Source organism: Mercenaria mercenaria, unplaced genomic scaffold (genome assembly GCF_021730395.1).
Source record: "Mercenaria mercenaria strain notata unplaced genomic scaffold, MADL_Memer_1 contig_4653, whole genome shotgun sequence".
In the NCBI taxonomy this organism is placed as follows: domain Eukaryota; kingdom Metazoa; phylum Mollusca; class Bivalvia; order Venerida; family Veneridae; genus Mercenaria; species Mercenaria mercenaria.
The window spans coordinates 51,323-69,382 of record NW_026462897.1 but is presented as its reverse complement, the minus strand read 5'-3'; positions in this window follow the sequence as shown (position 1 = coordinate 69,382).

The window sequence follows — 18,060 nt, the reverse complement described above, 5'->3', positions numbered from 1 at the left end:
CACGCCAGTCTATGTCCGGAGGGACTTCTTGGGTCTTCAATACATTATATCCAATTATACCGCCTCCGAATCTGAATCCTTATAGATTAGGAATATGTGTCCATATAAGATTCTTCAGTGTACACTAATTTGTCTCAAATTTCTTAACACTAAAGATGCAGAGAAGAAAAATAGCTTCTTTATTCTTTATCATTGCATACTTATTGAGTCCATTGGAATCGTTTAATGAATTGTGCATACTGTAGGATACAAACAGTCACGCAGAAATCCAATAAAATACTTTTCCTCTATAGTTATTTACAAAAGTTTTGCGTACCCAATGTAATTCCATCCCTGTAAATTAGGTATGATCAAAGTGCATTCTGCATGTGGGTGATTAAATACAGATTAAATACATGACTGTATATTTGTTTCCTTGCTCCACGTACTAATGAAAATGAATCGGTGTTGGCCACGGCTTAGATATTAAAATGCAAATTGTTAATTTTTCATTTTTAGCATTTTTCAGAATATGGAGTTTCCAATTTATTCAGCTATATGATTTCCTCTGAAAATAAACCAAATCATGTATATAACTTGACACATTAAAGTTCATATGTGTTTTCCAAACGAGGTTAAACTATAATACTACAATGCTGTATACGAAACAAAGCATGAACAAACAGTTTACATTATTTCATCATTCAATATACTCGTACAGAATTAAATAAACAACAACAACTTTTGTTACTCTTTCTGTTGTAAAACTAAAATTAGGTCAGTACTTGACGTCTATTATGCCAGCAAATATTCTATGATAGTAAAGCGGATCATTTTCCATTCTTTGCAAACGGCACCTCTATGCCGGTGTAATGAAGTAATTCGACCCCCATAGAATAACGACCTCCCGGTCATTATTCTATAGAAAATGTGACTCCTTTCCTGTAAAATATTGACTCCCCTTATAAAAAACTGACTCCCTTTGAAAACTCTATAGAATAACGACCCCCCGGTCATTATTCTATAGAAAAACTGACCCCTCCAAGTAAAATACTGACTCCCTAAAGATGACTCCCTTCGAATCTCATAGAATAACGACCCCGGTTATTATTCTATAGAAAAAGTGACTCCTTCCATATAAAATACTCACTGCCGAAATTATTACATTCGAACTCTCATACAATATCGATTCCCGGACATTATTCTATTTAAAATAGTTACTCTTTCCGTGTAAAACACCGGCTCCTAAAAAGACTTTCGACGATAATATCTATTAAAAAGTGATTCCCACCAAACCTAACGGAAAACTTTACTAGATCTACAACTCTAATACCCTCCATTGCCAATAGTTAACATTTTGATTGTACTACTACTACTGGTGCCGCTACTTGTATTGCTATTACTACATGTACTTCTTCTTCTTCTACTGCTACTACTACTACTTCTACTACTACTACTACAACTGCTACTATTGATACTACTTTACCTGCTTCCACTAATACGTTTCGTCTGGCCCTTAAGGGTGTTTCTCTTGTTGCTCTGTCTTCTGAAAAGGCATTGAGTATATACGTTTTTGGTTCTTAAGGTTTGCTTTTTATATATTTATGCACGAGCATTTTTGTGTTTTACATACCATGCCTTTTTGTTTCCATTACGTGTGTAAGAGATTCACCTGGAGGGGATTACTTTTATTTACACTGTCCCGTGTCTTTGGAACATGGTGGGGGTAAGAGTGAGGTTGGGTGCGCACCATAAACCGGTTTAAGCTCCCCAGTGGTGTTTTTGCCACTGACCGTTCCAAGGCGTTGCCCAAATGTGTTCCTTTGTTTGTTCGTTTTGTCCTGATGTGTTGGCTTTGTGTGTGTGTGTGTGTGTGTGTTCCTTTGTTTGTTCGTTTTGTCCTAATGTGTTGGCTGTGTGTGTGTGTGTGTGTGTGTGTGTGTGGTGCACGCGTCTGCGTGCTGTGGGTTTCGTTTTGAGGAGGCTGCGTTTTTGGTGCGTGACATTCCCTGTTTGATATTTGTCTTTGTTTTTTTTGTACATCTACCTCTTCTTCTCCTGCTGCTGCTGTTGCTGTCACTATTCCTCTGCTGCTGCTGCTGCTGCTGCTGCTGCTGCTGCTGCTACTGCAACTGCCACTACCACTGCCACTACTACTACTACCACCACTACTACTACTTTCTATTGTTGCCGCTACCGTACTTTACTGCCACTGCTAAGTATTGCAACTTCTATTAATACTAAGTTCTATGCTAGAAGTTTCTTGTGCAGTTTTCTTCTGAAGAATTACTTCATACCGAAGTTTGCAGGGATTATTGACACTGGTGTGTTTTGTGAACGTATTGTGAATTATTACTTTCCTGAAAAAAAATGTATACACCAAGATACAGCGCCTAGAAATAGAATCCCTTTTCCCGTTGCGGAATGCTCTGATTTCTGTGTCAAGTGATGGTATCTGGGGCTAATGGTCAAACGGAAGGACGGACGGACGGAAGGACAAGGGCAAATCTATATGCCCCGCTCCCCTGAGTGGGGGCATAAAATGCAGCAATTAGGCATTAGATACATAAGTTATCACTAAATTTGACCAAATGACCGGGGGTCGTTTTTTTATGGGAGTCAATATTCTTCGTGAGGTTCAGTTTACTTCACGTGGGGGAGTCATAGTACTATGATCTGGAGGTCATAATACTATGACCGGGGGGTCACTTTTTCTATAGAATAATGACCGGGGGGTCATTATTCTATGGGGGTCGAAATACTTCATTACACCTGCGCTGCTGTTGTTTGTTCCGGCGGCGCCGGCGTTGTTGTCGTCAGCCTACGGCGTACTCGTCTCGTTGCGAAAAAGACAGCAAAAATGCATACAATATGCGTAACAAATAAGTCAGTTAAGTCGTAACATGGTATATTTTGCAGAAATTACTCATTATACTGTAAGGTCAGGATTTAATGTATACAATACACTAAATGTGTCTACGTGAATTAACAGGATACTGCTAAATTCATATGATATCTTAAATAAAGTCAATGCTATTATGGTGATCTTTATTAAATATAGGAAGTACAAAATGTATATCTTATTTAAATATTCTTAGATATTCGATATAAGTCAAATATGTATAACATGTAGTAGGACTGGATTAGGATTTAAAGACAAATCGAGGTGAAAAGTTGAATAAAACAACAGCTTGCTGGATCTTCCATTAAGATAGCATACTCACACGCAGACACACAAAATATTGAGCTCATAGCAGACAGTAAATGCAATAAACTATGAAAGAAAATGAAAATAAACCATACCCCCAATTTATAGACTAATACAATTATGACTTTTATCTGTAGGATGCGATTTTGTCGACAAGTTAATTTTCATAAGGTACATGTAACTCACTTTTTGTGTACAATATCTGATTAAATTTCTGGACCATTTTCACATCATAATCCGCAAGGCCACCCTGTCTAAAATTAAAAAAAAAATGTTCTAAATATTTTCAAATTAAATGATGAAATAACTATCGTGAATAAAGCCACAGAGTTGAAACCGTTTAAAGGATTTTTTCTCTATACATTTCCGAGCAAATAATTACATTTATTCAATTAACTCGAACCAGTAACTTTATTGATTTGTCAAAATTCAAAAATGCCTGACATTCTATATGATAACTCTTTTAATTACTGATTGTATATTAATTTATATCATTTCCAAAATAACAGTTTTTATAACTTTCTTCTTTTTTGACAAAAATGTTTCTAATAATTCCTCAGTACTTATTATACTATAATTCCTTATGTAAAGCACCAACTTGAAATGAATCCGACAAATCTTTCAGCATCTTTATGTAAATTATTGTTTTACTAAAATTGCCAAACATTAAATATAAGAGATCACACTAAATCAAACAAGATAGTTTATTCTGCAAAATTCGGATGAAATAGTCACACAACTTGTTTTGTGATGTTTTGTAACTTATTCCTGTGTCTCCCTGTTAAATAATTTTCACATATTTTACACCTAGTCCTGTGCTTTAATTGTAGCGCTAATATTTACTTTTATGCATAAAACCTCAGTGATAATGTTTTACCCGCCCTTAACAGCCAGTCAACTACACTACACGATTTCCTTTTTTATCATTAAACTGCTTAAAACACAACCTTATGGTATTAGAAACAGATACATGTACCACTGCTATAAATAGGACGTTAAACTATAGAGACATGGAATTTGAAAAACCTAATAATTTGCTCATACAAATAAGGCACTTTTCATAGTTTTCTAAAAAGATTAAAAAGAGTAACTTGTGTTTATGTGTGTCTGTGTTTAACATATATTTAGGATATATTAAGAGCTATATTAATATGCAAATAAAACAGGCAAGAAAGGATGGCATATCGTCAACCTAAGAAATGCTACAACACCGAGGCATTAAGCGAGGGCTTTTATAATTTTTCGAAGTTTTACAGTATCGCACATAAACCGGTGTTATTTGTTTTATTATATCAAAAATCACGTCCCAAGACATTTATAAAACAGAAAGATTAACAGTAAGTACCGTCAATAGTAATCTATTTTAGTGTCCTCACTTTTCTCTGATATTAAAGTATTCGGGACAAGAAAACTGTGAGCTTTCTTAAATTTTCAGAGGGAAATGAGAAAGACATCATAACAATGAGAAATCAACACTTGCACTGACATAGTTCTTTTTAATGTTTTTTTTTTCCCCTTTTCTTTCTTTAAAAAATATGTCCAAAGCTTTAACGTAGGCTTGATAGCTACTTTACACCTGGGCTACGCTCATGAAAATCAGTCCAACATGACTTCATCATGAATGTCCAGCAAACAACTGACCCAGTGGCTTATCATAATCGGAGAACATAGAAGGCATTCAAATGTCTTTCCCCTCAAATTATAGTATTAGATGTAAGAAACGGTGATTTTTTTTTATAAAGACAGTGTAACTTTCATCTAATAACACAACCTTCCTTTGGCCTTTCCGATTAATCCAATACTCTAAAGAAAGAAGTTTTAGAGTCAAGTGTGTAACTGCCTCAGTAAAAGATAAATTTTCTATATTCATTGAATTCATAATTTTAGGAACTATCTACGGAATCCTGTTTCCGCCATCGACTTTTCGACCAGACAGATACGCGAAAACTTGATATTAAGCATCTAATTTCAACTTTTCGCGCTAAAAATGTACCGCGAAAAGTCGAAAACTTGAAGTTTTTAACACGACAATTGTCGTGCAAACGTCAACCTCTCGATCTAGAATCAAGCGCGTAAAGTAGACATTAAAAGCCTTAACTTCAACTTCTCGCGCAAAGATGTCCCGCGAAAAGTAGAAATCTTGAAGTTTTTGACCAGAGAATGGCAGCATTCGCTGAGTTATCTTCCCACATGATTTGATAGGTGTCGCTACGGGCGAATAGGTCCTATCATGCGTATACTCTCAGCTTTTATCATAGTTAAACTCTTTTTCTTAACCTTTCATGCATTTGACAGCTGAATAAAAAAGTAATTAAAGTATTAAAAAAAATCTAATCGTGTAATTTATCAATATAATCTATTTGGATAGCTGTTTCTTCTGTTTTTAACATAAAATTTAAAGCCTGGTAAAATTTTCATCATTTCAAAATGCTGGCTTGTAATATATAACTGAAATTATTATTGTAGCTTTAATTTAAGCGAGTCACATTTCCGTATAATTTATAAGCAAAGTGGGGCTAGCTATAGTAGCTAGTTGAAAAATATTGCTAAATTTTACCCCTGAATGGAAGCTTTGTTTCAAATAGACAATGGTTTCTCTGGAAACATTTAGTTTGCATAAAATTGCCTATCCATTGGCTGCATACTGATTGTTATCATAAAAATGTACATGCCATGTGTCCTGTTAACTCTAGGGGGTTCAAGAATATGTCCTTGAAGCAGACTTAAACTTCCTGCTCCCACTTAGGTGTTAAATATAGGTCAGATGTTAATGTAATGTGTATAATAAGTTTTCTTAATACATTGCAATTTGAAATAATGTCTAATATGTCTCACATTTGTTTTATTTTTAAAGCTTCACAGATTTGTGGTATGTGTATTATAAATCCTACGGGTGTTTTTATTAAATGTAGAGATTTATATTTTCACTTTATGTGGGCAAGTTGCTGTGAACTGAATTGACTGAAAATTAAAGAGGCAGCATCATAAAATTAAATTAACACGTGGTATGTCAACTTGTCAATAGAGATCATTTATGCCTCATGGATGATATTTTCATGAAATATATGAGAAAACACCTATAATAAATTAATTGGGCTGATGGAAAATTGAAGGGACATCTTATCACAAGAGTATAATTATATTCTAACATTTTACAGTAATTATTATTATAATTTCTATATTATTCAAGATCTCATTGCATTAAACTGTGTATGCAGATCTTTCCGATTAATTTGTAACTTTAGGAATATATACTGTCTAGTATACTGATCCTTATTCTAAGAATATAGTCTGAATACTTGTACAATGATAAAATGACTTTCCAAGGAGGCATTTCAATATTGAAAAATACTTTAAAGCTAAATAAAAGCATTTATTGTCACAATCAACAAACATAACAATCATACAGTCCATATATAAACTGACACACAGAAAATGCACTTTAAAACAGTCCTTACAGCTAACCTCACAGAGTATCAATAAATATAAATAAAGCTCTTTCCTCAATTGCTCAAGGGATAAAAAGCTGAATTTTGATAACATAATCGGATATTTTCCAAATCTACTAATATAGTCTGAAGTGACAGCGACTATATAATGTAAATTATGTAAACAAAATTTTCTAGGACCTATTCGCATGTAGCGCCACCTATACGCGCACCTGTTTAATCAGGGGAATTAACTGACCGATATCGCCCATTGTCGTGCAAACATCAACTTGTTGACCCATAACCTTGCGTGAAATTTTGAAATTGGGTGGCCTATCTTCAACTTTTCAACCAAGACTTTGGTCGATATTTTCGCGATATCATCACTTAAATTTCGACTTTTCGTTCTAGCACTAACTTATTAACCCTAATCCTAACCCTAAGGGAAATATGGATAATGTACCTAACAAGTTCAATTCAGCATGATTGAAACAATAACAATCAATCTTAAACTAAAAAAAATATTGCGACTTGGTGAATTTTGTCGGTAAAAATTGGCCAGTGTGAATAGGAGAGAAATGAAAAAATATTTTTTTTCTCAATATAAGTTTTTTTCAATAGCACAGTCATTTAGAACATTGAAAACACTATGTTTCTGCAAAGTTTCAAAGTAATCAGATGTCTAGGGAAAAAGCTATGCCTGCAATAGTAAATGAAAATGTGTGCAAAAATACTGACCGCAATAAATCTATTCACTTATGGACTGCTATAGCCCTTGTACATCTTTTGTAGGTACATATATCTGATTTGTTCTTATTGCAATTCAATAAGAACTATATTAACTACATTTCTGCCTGAATTTAGCAACATCAAAGCAGTGGAAACTAATTTCTCAAGTGATATTCTATTTCAACTGAGAAAACCTTGCCGAAACATAAAATTCAACAGTGTGCATAGGTGAACTGGAATAAAAAAAAATCCTGTCAAAATAAATTAGATATAACACATCAGATATGTTCAACAGTTAGTGCACATACTTTCTGCAAAGTTTCATGGCTATTGAATAATAAGAAGCAAAGATAGACTTGTTTCAGTTTGCAAGATCTTGCGACTCAGTGAAATTTGTCGGCAAAAATGGCCAGTGTGAATAGAAGAGAAATGAAAAATTATTTTTATTCTCAATCTAAATTTCTTTCAATAGTACAGTCATTTAGAACACTAAGCACACTATGTTTCTGCAAAGTTTCAAAGTAATTAGATGTCTAGGGAAAAATCTATGCCTGTAATAGTACATGAAATTGACTGCGAATATACTGACCGCAATAAATCTATTCATTTATGGACTGCTATAGCCCTTCTACATTTTTTGTATGTACATATATCTGATTTGTTCTTATTATAATTCAATAAGAACTATATAAGCCACATTTTAGCCTGAATTTATCAACATCAAAGCACTGAAAACTAATTTCTTAGGAGATATTCTATTTCAACTGAGAAAACCTGGCCGAAACATAAAATTCAACAGTGTGCATAGGTGAACAGGGATAAAAAATATTTTATAAACTTTGGAGGCCATGAAAGTATACTGATTCAGTTAAGGACTATTAACACTTATTCTATGCAAAATTTCATTGAAATAGGATAAGTATTAGCAATGTTACAGATGTATGAGTTGGCACTTTTTTAATAAAAATGGGCTAAATCTGGTAAAAATTGCCTATGTTAATAGGAAAAAAATATTGAAAAATAATTCCTGTCAAAATAAGTTAGATATAACACATCAGATCTGTTTAACAGTTAGTACACATACTTTCTGCAAAGTTTCATACCTACTGGACTATTAACAGCAAAGATATACTTGTTTCAGTTTGCAAGATCTTGCGACTCAGTGAAATTTGTCGGAAAAAATGGCCAGTGTGAATAGGGGAGAAATGAAAAAATATTTTTATTCTCAATATAAGTTTCTTTCAATAGCACAGTCATTTAGAACACTAAGCACACTATGTTTCTGCAAAGTTTCAAAGTAATCAGATGTCTAGGGAAAAATCTATGCCTGCAATAGTACATGAAATTGACTGCGAATATACTGACCGCAATAAATCTATTGATTTATGGACTGATATAGCCCTTCTACATTTTTTGTTTGTACATATATCTGATTTGTTCTTATTGTAATTCAATAAGAACTATATAAGTCACATTTTAACCTGAATTTATCAACATCAAAGCACTGAAAACTAATTTCTCAGAAGATATTCTATTTAAGCTTAGAAAACCTTGCGCGAACATAAAATTCAACTGTGTGCATAGGTGAACAGGCATAAAAAATATTTTCTAAACTTTTGAGACCATGAAAGTATACTGATTCAGTTAAGTACTATATGCACTTATTCTATACAAAATTTCATTTAAATAGGATAGGTATTAGCAATGTTACAGCTGTATGAGTTGGCACTTTTTTCATGAAAATATGCAAAATCTGTTAAAAAAGTGCCTATGTTAATAGGTAAAAAATATTGAAAAATATTTTCTAAACTTTTGAAACCATGAATGTATACTGATTCAGTTAAGTACTATTTACACTTACTCTATACAAAATTTCATTAAAATAGGACAAGTATTAGCAATGTTACAGCTGTATGAGTTAGCACTTTTTTCATAAAATATGCAAAATCTGTTAAAAAAAATGCCTATGTTAATAGGTAAAAAATATTGAAAAATATTTTCTGTCAAAATAAGTTAGATGTCAGGTCTGTTAGACTATTGGTGCACATACTTTCTGCAAAGTTTCAGAGCTATTGGACTATAAATAGCAAAGCCAGACTTGCTCCAGTGATCAAAACATCTAAAAAATGGCCAAGTCTAATGAATTTCATCATTTTCTGTGTACTTAGGCAATTCATTTTAGCTATTCTGCCTATATATCTTTGATTTCTGCACTGTTTTGGATTCACATATGGATAAGTTATCAGTAAATGCAATTTCATTGGAATCTAAGCACTAATGATGAATTTTGATGCCAAATTCTATGTCAGTTAGAACAAAATGTGACAAAATATAGCATATGCTTATAAATAAGAACTTTACATATAATTTTCTTATTCAGAAATATTACATATAATACACTGGACTTGTTTTCCAGTCAATACTCATACCCTATGGCAACTTTCATAGCTATTGAGCTATTCCTAACAAGGTAAGGCCTGTGTCAGTCATATAAAAATGTGTGGAAGTAGGCCAAGAATAAATATTCCCATTTTCTGTTCTTTGGAAGCAAAATATAGCATTTATATCTTAATACTTCATTACTGCATTTAATAAAACCACATGTTTGGTTTTGTACAATACAAAATGAAGCATTCATTAAAGATATAAAGGCAAAATTCTATGACAAATACTGTACAATATAGGACTGTGCTATATAGGAAAGTAATTTTGATTTCCTTTTGAGACTTTTTATTGTCACAGTAACATTATGGCTCATTATGTAATTGATTTCTCACACAAAAGTAAAAAAATATATAATCATATTTTTTGAAAAAATCTAAAACTCAGATTTGACTTAATATAAAACAGTTGTTTCTGGCACATATATTCCCAACATTTCTTACCCTAGACCCCAAAATTTTGAATATCAATAACTTTTTTAAAAATCCTACCCTACGGCTCAAAATGCGGCAAAAGGTGTATAATATGTCATTAAAGGCTATAATAATACAAAATATTAAATAAAATAAACTTTTCTGGGGGCTCCTATATGGGTATGTGTTTTTCATAAATTTCAAGGAAAAAAATATTCTATTAAGTTTTCAGAGTTAACGGACATATCTAAGCTAAAATGACCTTATATACACTCAATTATCAATTAAAAACACTTCTGGGGTGGCTAATTATATAACCCTACCCCTTTAAAAATCACCCCTAACTCATCCTGCAATAAGCCACAAAAGCGGGCAATGTGCCACAAACGACGATTTATGTGCCACAAAAGCGAGGCAAATTGGACACAAAAGCGGGTCGATTGTCACAAAAGCTGATTTTCGACCACAAAAGCTGATCGTTTATATAGCGTATTCCCAACCCTAAACTAAGTAACCCTTACCCTACCCTAACCCTAACCCTAGAACGAAAAGTCGAAAATTAAGCGATAATATCGCGAAATTATCGGCCAAAGAACTGGCACGAAAAGTAGAAGTTAAGACTTAAATTTATACTTTTTGCCCTACAAATTCAGTCGATAAGTCGACATTTTCACGACAGTTGTCGCGTTACAAACTTCAACGTTCCAACTTTTCGAGAAGTTGAAATTAGCTCTTTTAATTTCTACTTTTCGCGCTTGATTTTAGGTTGAAAAGTTGATGTTTGCACGACAATTGTAGTACCAAACACTCCAAGAATTTGACTTTTCGCGGTAAATTTATAGCACGAAAAGTTAAAATTAGATGCTTAATTTCAAGTTTTTGCATATCTGTCTAGTCGAAAAGTCGATGGCGGAAACAGGATTCCGTAGCTATCAATATACTTAAAATGTGCTAATCTTGTGGATTTAAAACATTTGTAGATTAATGGTAGGAACTTGATATTTGATTGGCATTCATTCATCATTTAAGGCATGACCCAACTTATGGAAAATATTACAAATGTTTTAACAGTTTTGCAGCAATATACTGGATCCCTTGAGAGACTTGTGTACAAAATTTAAACAAATTTTACCGTGCCAATTTTTATAAACTTTATATACATGTAATTCACGATATTCCTCAAGCTCAAGTAGAGAGGAGTTTTGAAGAGATGGTCACTGTCCAAAACGTTTGCAGAAAATACGCTATGCCAATAATTTTGACAAAAGAAACGTCAAAGTATTGGCAAATAATTATAAAACACGAACGAAACCGTAAATATCATTTTTGTCAAGGGTGCCTCAAGTAAAAGTATTTTTAGACTCCCAATATTAAAAATTAAGGTCGAGTTCTATTGGATTGTCTGATGTTTTGCTCACTTCATTGAAAAATAACCTTTGGCAGAAGTAAAACCTACCTACAATTCTTTCACAATATATAATCTAAAGAGTAATTGCAGAATAGAGAACTTTTACCGAATGTAACTCAGTATCTTTAAAGGTGTCAAATTCTGCCCCCTTCTGTTTCAGAGGTACATATACTTTAAACATCAAGAAATTGCTTATCAAATGAAAAAAAAAAAACACTTCTGTACAATAAAAGAAAAACAAATCTTAAAAAAGTAAACTCTTACTCGAAAAAAAACAACAAAATGAAACTTATAAGGGAAAACAAATTTGGTTCCATTGGGGCTTGAACCTTTGCCCGCTAAAAATTTTATGTCAAAGTAGGTTTATTGCAGGTATTGAGTACTCTTCAAATGAATGTGCACTATTATATGGTTCATACCTTAAACAGTCTTCTTACTGTGATTTATTATGTATCATTCTTACAATAAACAAACTTTGTTTGTCTTATTCGAATTAGTTGAGTAATCATTCGCCATCAGTTAAGTCATTTGTCTCTTTCAGAATCAACAGTATAAACAGGCCAGGCAACATCTTATGGGATATATATTTCTCTTCATATTCGGTTTGCAAGAGCGTGTAGTCATGTTTAGGATTTTAATGAACCTGAAAATACAATACAAAAAAGATTCTTTAACATGGAAACCGTTCTTATAAATTACGTTAATATTTTGCTAGATTTTACTATCGTTACAGATTTCGTTTTAAAATAATTATTTTAGTAATTTGAAGTTATTTCTGCGAAAAGGTATATCAATCCCCGATTTTTATGGGGATTTGGTTAACAAACTTTGTAAGATTTTAGTGTCATGTCAATTTTCAAACGGTATTTAGTAAGTTATTAGACGCTATCTTACAATAGCTTATTACCTAACTGTTTAAAGACACACCATTAGTTTATACCATGACGCTTTTCAAACAGTTTGACCCCAACTTGAACCTTACCCTTGACCTAAACTGACCAATACTGACAAACTCAGAAAAAAAACAACAGGTTTTTACAAAGTGCTGTGAAAACCTATAGTTTGACAAGTTAAACAGTTCTGCCAAACTTCTGCCAAATGTCTGCCACGAAGGCAGCAATGTGGCAGTCTCTGCCACTTTGGCAAAACTTTGGTAGGTTATTTTAATTGATAAAGTGCAAAGGTATCGATTTTGTTTTTAATAAGTAACTATACTATTAGTTTTTAAACTCGTACTGAAAAACAATTTACAATAGTTTTAGTATTTTATACGACAAATCATTAATGTTTATATCATCTTTTAACATGTTTATGAAAAATAAACAATAGTAACCACATAAAACACTTGTTTCGTCTTGATATTGTATACTGTTATACTTTACCCCAGGTATATTTTTGATAACTTCTTTTGGCGGAGGAAGTCCAAATGGGTCAAAGTATATTTTATTTACATAACATCCCCAGTGTTTTCCGGATCTGACAGAATCGTCCAAATTTATAATTCCACATTCAACCTTTGGCCCTTTTGTTTTCGGTAAATTATTTCTACTAAATACACCCCCGAGTTTTTAATTTTTAATTGTTTTACCCATTGTTCAATTTCAAAGTTAGAAATAGGTTTATTTATAAATTTTATTTTTTTACTATAGGAATTCGTCTGTAAGGTCTCCGTTGAGAATCAATTTGTATACCCTGACCTTGTCGATTGCTTGCAACCCCCGAGGTCTGTGGTCCTCCTTTACCACTTAACTGAGATGTAATCAAAGGTATTCCGAGACTAGCAGCCAGCATGCCTAAAAACCCACAGTCTTGTTTTTGTTTTCTTTTAACTCTGACTTTTTGTTCAACTAGGTTGTTTATTTCTCTCATTTCTTTAAGTTTTGCCAGCATTTATATAATAATGTAAGATAATGTAAGATAATGTAATATTATTATATAATGGAAATTCCTAATTATAGTCCGATCAATTCGTAACAGAAAATACCAAAATACTTCAGAAAATGGGAAAAACACCAAAATTTGCACACCTTTTTATTAAAGCATAAAAAACATTTTTTTTCATGGGACCCATTTGATATCTGTCAAGATGGCCGATACGGATACTGCTCTGATTTCTTCGTGGTGGGAGGCTTGTCGTATATTGTATTTGATTGTTGTTGAGTGTAGATGCGGACACAATATAACTTGCAGAAGGAATGAAAAAGAGGCGCATGGCGTAGTATTTATAAGTAGCCGACGAACGCAGTGAGAAGGTGATAAGCGCATGGTTAAAGCATGGTAAGCGAGAGGTGCAATCTGACTGGTCGTACTAAGAATGCAATAAGAACGTATTAGACGTGAAGATGCACGTGGTAAGAAAATTAGTGTGAACGTGTTAGATGCCGTGAGAACCTGGCAAGAATGTTGTAAGGGTGCAGTATGAACTTTAGAATTGCACTTTTTTTCGAGTTTGACCCCCGTCCACACCGCGTCAAAATTTTCAGGACGCAGTGTGATCTTCATGGTTTTCGTCTGAGAGTGATCAGGGCATTAGTGACTGTATATTATATGCTTATGACATTAAACTATAAAACTATTGTTATGGCACAATGTGCTACAATTTGACAGAAACAGAATATTAAAGGAACATGCAAATGTAAATTTGATTACGCTAATCAACAAATAATGACATTTTACCAAAGAAATCATGATGGTCTGACAGGCCAGGGATGTTCATATGGTCCATCGCACTAACATTAATAAATTGTATAGTTTAACTTAGTGTCATTAGTTCTCTTAGTGTAAATAAATTGAAATGAATAACACATTCTGAGTCGCAAAAACTGAACCTATCGTCAGGTCCCAATCAAATTCCTTTATAATATATTCTTCGATCACTCAAACTACCGATAACTCGAATACATTTAGTCGGTCCTGACGGGTTCCAGTTAACAAAGTTCGATTGTATTAACAATAATTTACAATTGTTGTAAAGTTCTGCACAGGACTGTTACCATTTTAAACATTCTTGATACGCCAGTTACCATTATATACTTTATTTTGACTCGCATAAATGCATTATGACTTTTTTCTGCTTAATAGTAAATTTTATCCAAGGGAGACAACTTTTTTATTTTTTGTTGGAAGAGCGGTATTTTTGTTAATTTAATATGTTTGAAATTATTCAAAAAGGTGATTTAAGCTAATTATACTGATGGCTGTAAGTGTCTATAGAAGTCTTATAGATAATATTAGGTATTTCTGAAAATATATACATGCATGGCGACCATCTTGGATTTTTCGGCCATATTGGATTTTTTGGAGTGGGTCTCATGATCATTTTTAGTGTTTTGCCCTAAAGTTGTTACGTTCTATTAACAAGTGCAATTCTAAGAGGTGCGATTGTTGCAATCATTTATCGCACAGGTCTACTATCACTTGAAATGTTAATGGAAGAACTTTTAATGTAAAACTGACTTCTGACATTGATTGAAATACTACCAACATGATTTATGTACTGACGTGAAACGCACCAAATTGTGGTATTCAGTATGTTGGCTAAACTGGGCGTTCTTTGAAAATTGGTTTCCGCGAACATTCATACAAAATACGTAGTCGGAACAAGTTTACTACCTTTTTATACCAACACTTTCGTAAATCTGGCCATACATTTGATCAGGTTCAGCCAGTAGAACAACACGTATATGATTTAAATGCCACCTCTAGCTTTAAGATCAAAGCCAGACATTTAGCAGAATTCAAATGGATCAAAAATTTACAGTCACCGTTTCCGTTGAGCTTAAATGATAACATTTATCAAGAAGGTAATATCTCTAAAAACCCGGATATTGACATCTTTTCGATTCTGAATATTAGAAAACGTAAATCTAGATCTCATGGAATAAGACGCAATGGTAATGTTAAGCGTAAATCTAAAGTCAATATGTCTGTTGCCGACCGTGATTTAATTCTGTCTAACTCTGGTAGACACTCGATGCTTTCTCGTCTCACATCTTTATCTGTTCAGTCCCTTTAAAAACTCGACGAAGAAGCGGACCAGTATGTTATTCAAACAGATCCTTTTTATACTGTATCATATCTTATTCAAAGTTATACGCAACATATTCTCCGTCCACATATCGACACACAATCTGACCATGGCAGACATTTCCTTAAAATATGTTTTGTAAATAAAGGTATTGACTTTATCGATGTACCTAGTATATTTCGGGATAAACGTGTCATCGATTCTGTGCCTAAATATTTCAGAAACTCTGAAGTTCCGATTATCTGTTATAAATATAAAACACCTGTAAGAAATATTATATTCAATTACAATAAAATCGTCTCAGACCTAGATGTATATACTAATACTTCAACTTCCTGTGATTGTAAGCACTCAAAATTTTGCTACCCAGATGCAGACCATGTCATCACTGGTAATTTTGATATTATCAAAGACAAACGTATTCGTAATTTATTTTTTAAAGGGCCTAAATACAGAATTCCTTCAAATATCGACTTTGATGCATGTCGTGGTCAGATTGCAGAATCCATCGAAACATTTTGTGTAAAATGGTGCCGACGTGAAAATGCTGATTCAAATGCATTATCCTCTTGGAAACGTAATATCTTTAAAATTGTCGATTCCCGTATTAAATTTTATAAAACAAATGAGCACCTACTTCCACCTAAGCCCAAGTTCACTTTAAGACATCTGAAAAAAGAAATCCAAGAATTTCATTCTAAATATTTTTTTTATGTTTTAATTCCAGCAGACAAGGCAACTAACAATATTATCATCATTTGACGCTTACATTATATAAATGTTTTACGAAACGAACTAAATAGTACCAAAACTTATGCACCGAGTAATTCTGATGAACAACGATTGATCAATGTTCACATCACTGAAGTTTCTACTTTGAAACTTCGTATAGATGACCAGCAAATTAAACTTCCTACTATGTACTGGATTCCAAAATTACATAAACAGCCATATAAAGCTCGTTTTATCGCTAATTCAAGCTCCTGTACCACCACTAATATTTCCAAGTTATTAACATCATGCCTTACTGCTGTTAAAGCCCACGTGAAAAAATATTGTGACAAATTATACGAAAACTCGGGTAAAAACTTATTTTGGTCGGTAAAAAATTCTGGCGAAATCCTAGATAAATTTAGAATTAAAAATTACAGGGTGTCTTCAGTCAGTACTTACGATTTTTCCACTCTTTATACGACTTTACCTCATAACTTGATAAAGGAAAAACTTACTGCCCTAATTCAAAAGACTTTTGCCAGGGAAAATGCTACTTTTCTCGCTTGCAATTTCGATAAAGCATTTTTTACTAGTTGCATTGTAAAGAATTTTACTATGTGGACCTGTGACGAAGTTTGTAAAGCCCTTTCCTTTTTATTGAACAATATTTACGTCAGGTTTGGGAATGCGGTTTTTAGACAAGTAATTGGTATTCCCATGGGAACAAATTGTGCACCCCTTGTTGCAGATTTGTTTTTATATTGTTATGAAAGAGATTTTATGTTGAGCCTTTCTCAAGATACACAGGCAGACATTATAACTGCATTTAATAATACATCACGCTATCTGGATGATATACTTAATATGGATAATTCGTTTTTTGATCAGTTAGTGGAACATATATATCCCAGGGAGCTGCAGTTAAATAAAACTAACAACTCGGATAATACTACTTCATTTCTAGATTTACATCTCTCTATTTACGACAATTTCATACATAACAAAATTTATGACAAGAGGGATGATTTTAATTTCAGTATTGTAAATTTCCCACATTTGGATGGAGATGTACCCCAGGCTAAATCTTATGGGGTATATATTTCTCAGTTAATTCGGTTTGCAAGAGCGTGTAGTCATGTTGAAGATTTCAATGAACGTAACTTATTTATTACAAATAAGCTTCTTCAACAGGGCTACCGTTATTATAAATTACAAAAATGCTTTTCTAAATTTTACTATCGTAATTCAGATTTGGTTTTAAAATACAATAGCAATTTAAAATCACTTCTGCGGGAAGGTATATCAAAACCCGCTTTTTATGGGGATGTGGTTTACAAACTTCGTAAGATTTTGGGTCATGGCAATTTTCCAATTGTATTTAGCAAAGTAATTAAACGTTTTATGAAAAGAGGTTATGACCCAACTGTTTTGAGACACATGTTTGGTGTTCAACCCTTTTACAGTTGGACGCTACGCTTTTCTCTTTGATTGTGTCTGACGGATCAGGTGGAGGACTCTATGATTAGTAGTTCTTAAATCCCACCAGGACTGAGCTATTTTGATTTCCGTCTTCTGGCCTGTTCCGTCGGGCCCTTAAGGGTGTTTCCCTTGTTGCTCTGTCTTCTGCAAAGGCATTGAGTACATGCGTTTTAGGTTCTTAAGGATTGCATTTTTATATTATATCTACAAGGGCATCTTTGTGTTTTACGTTA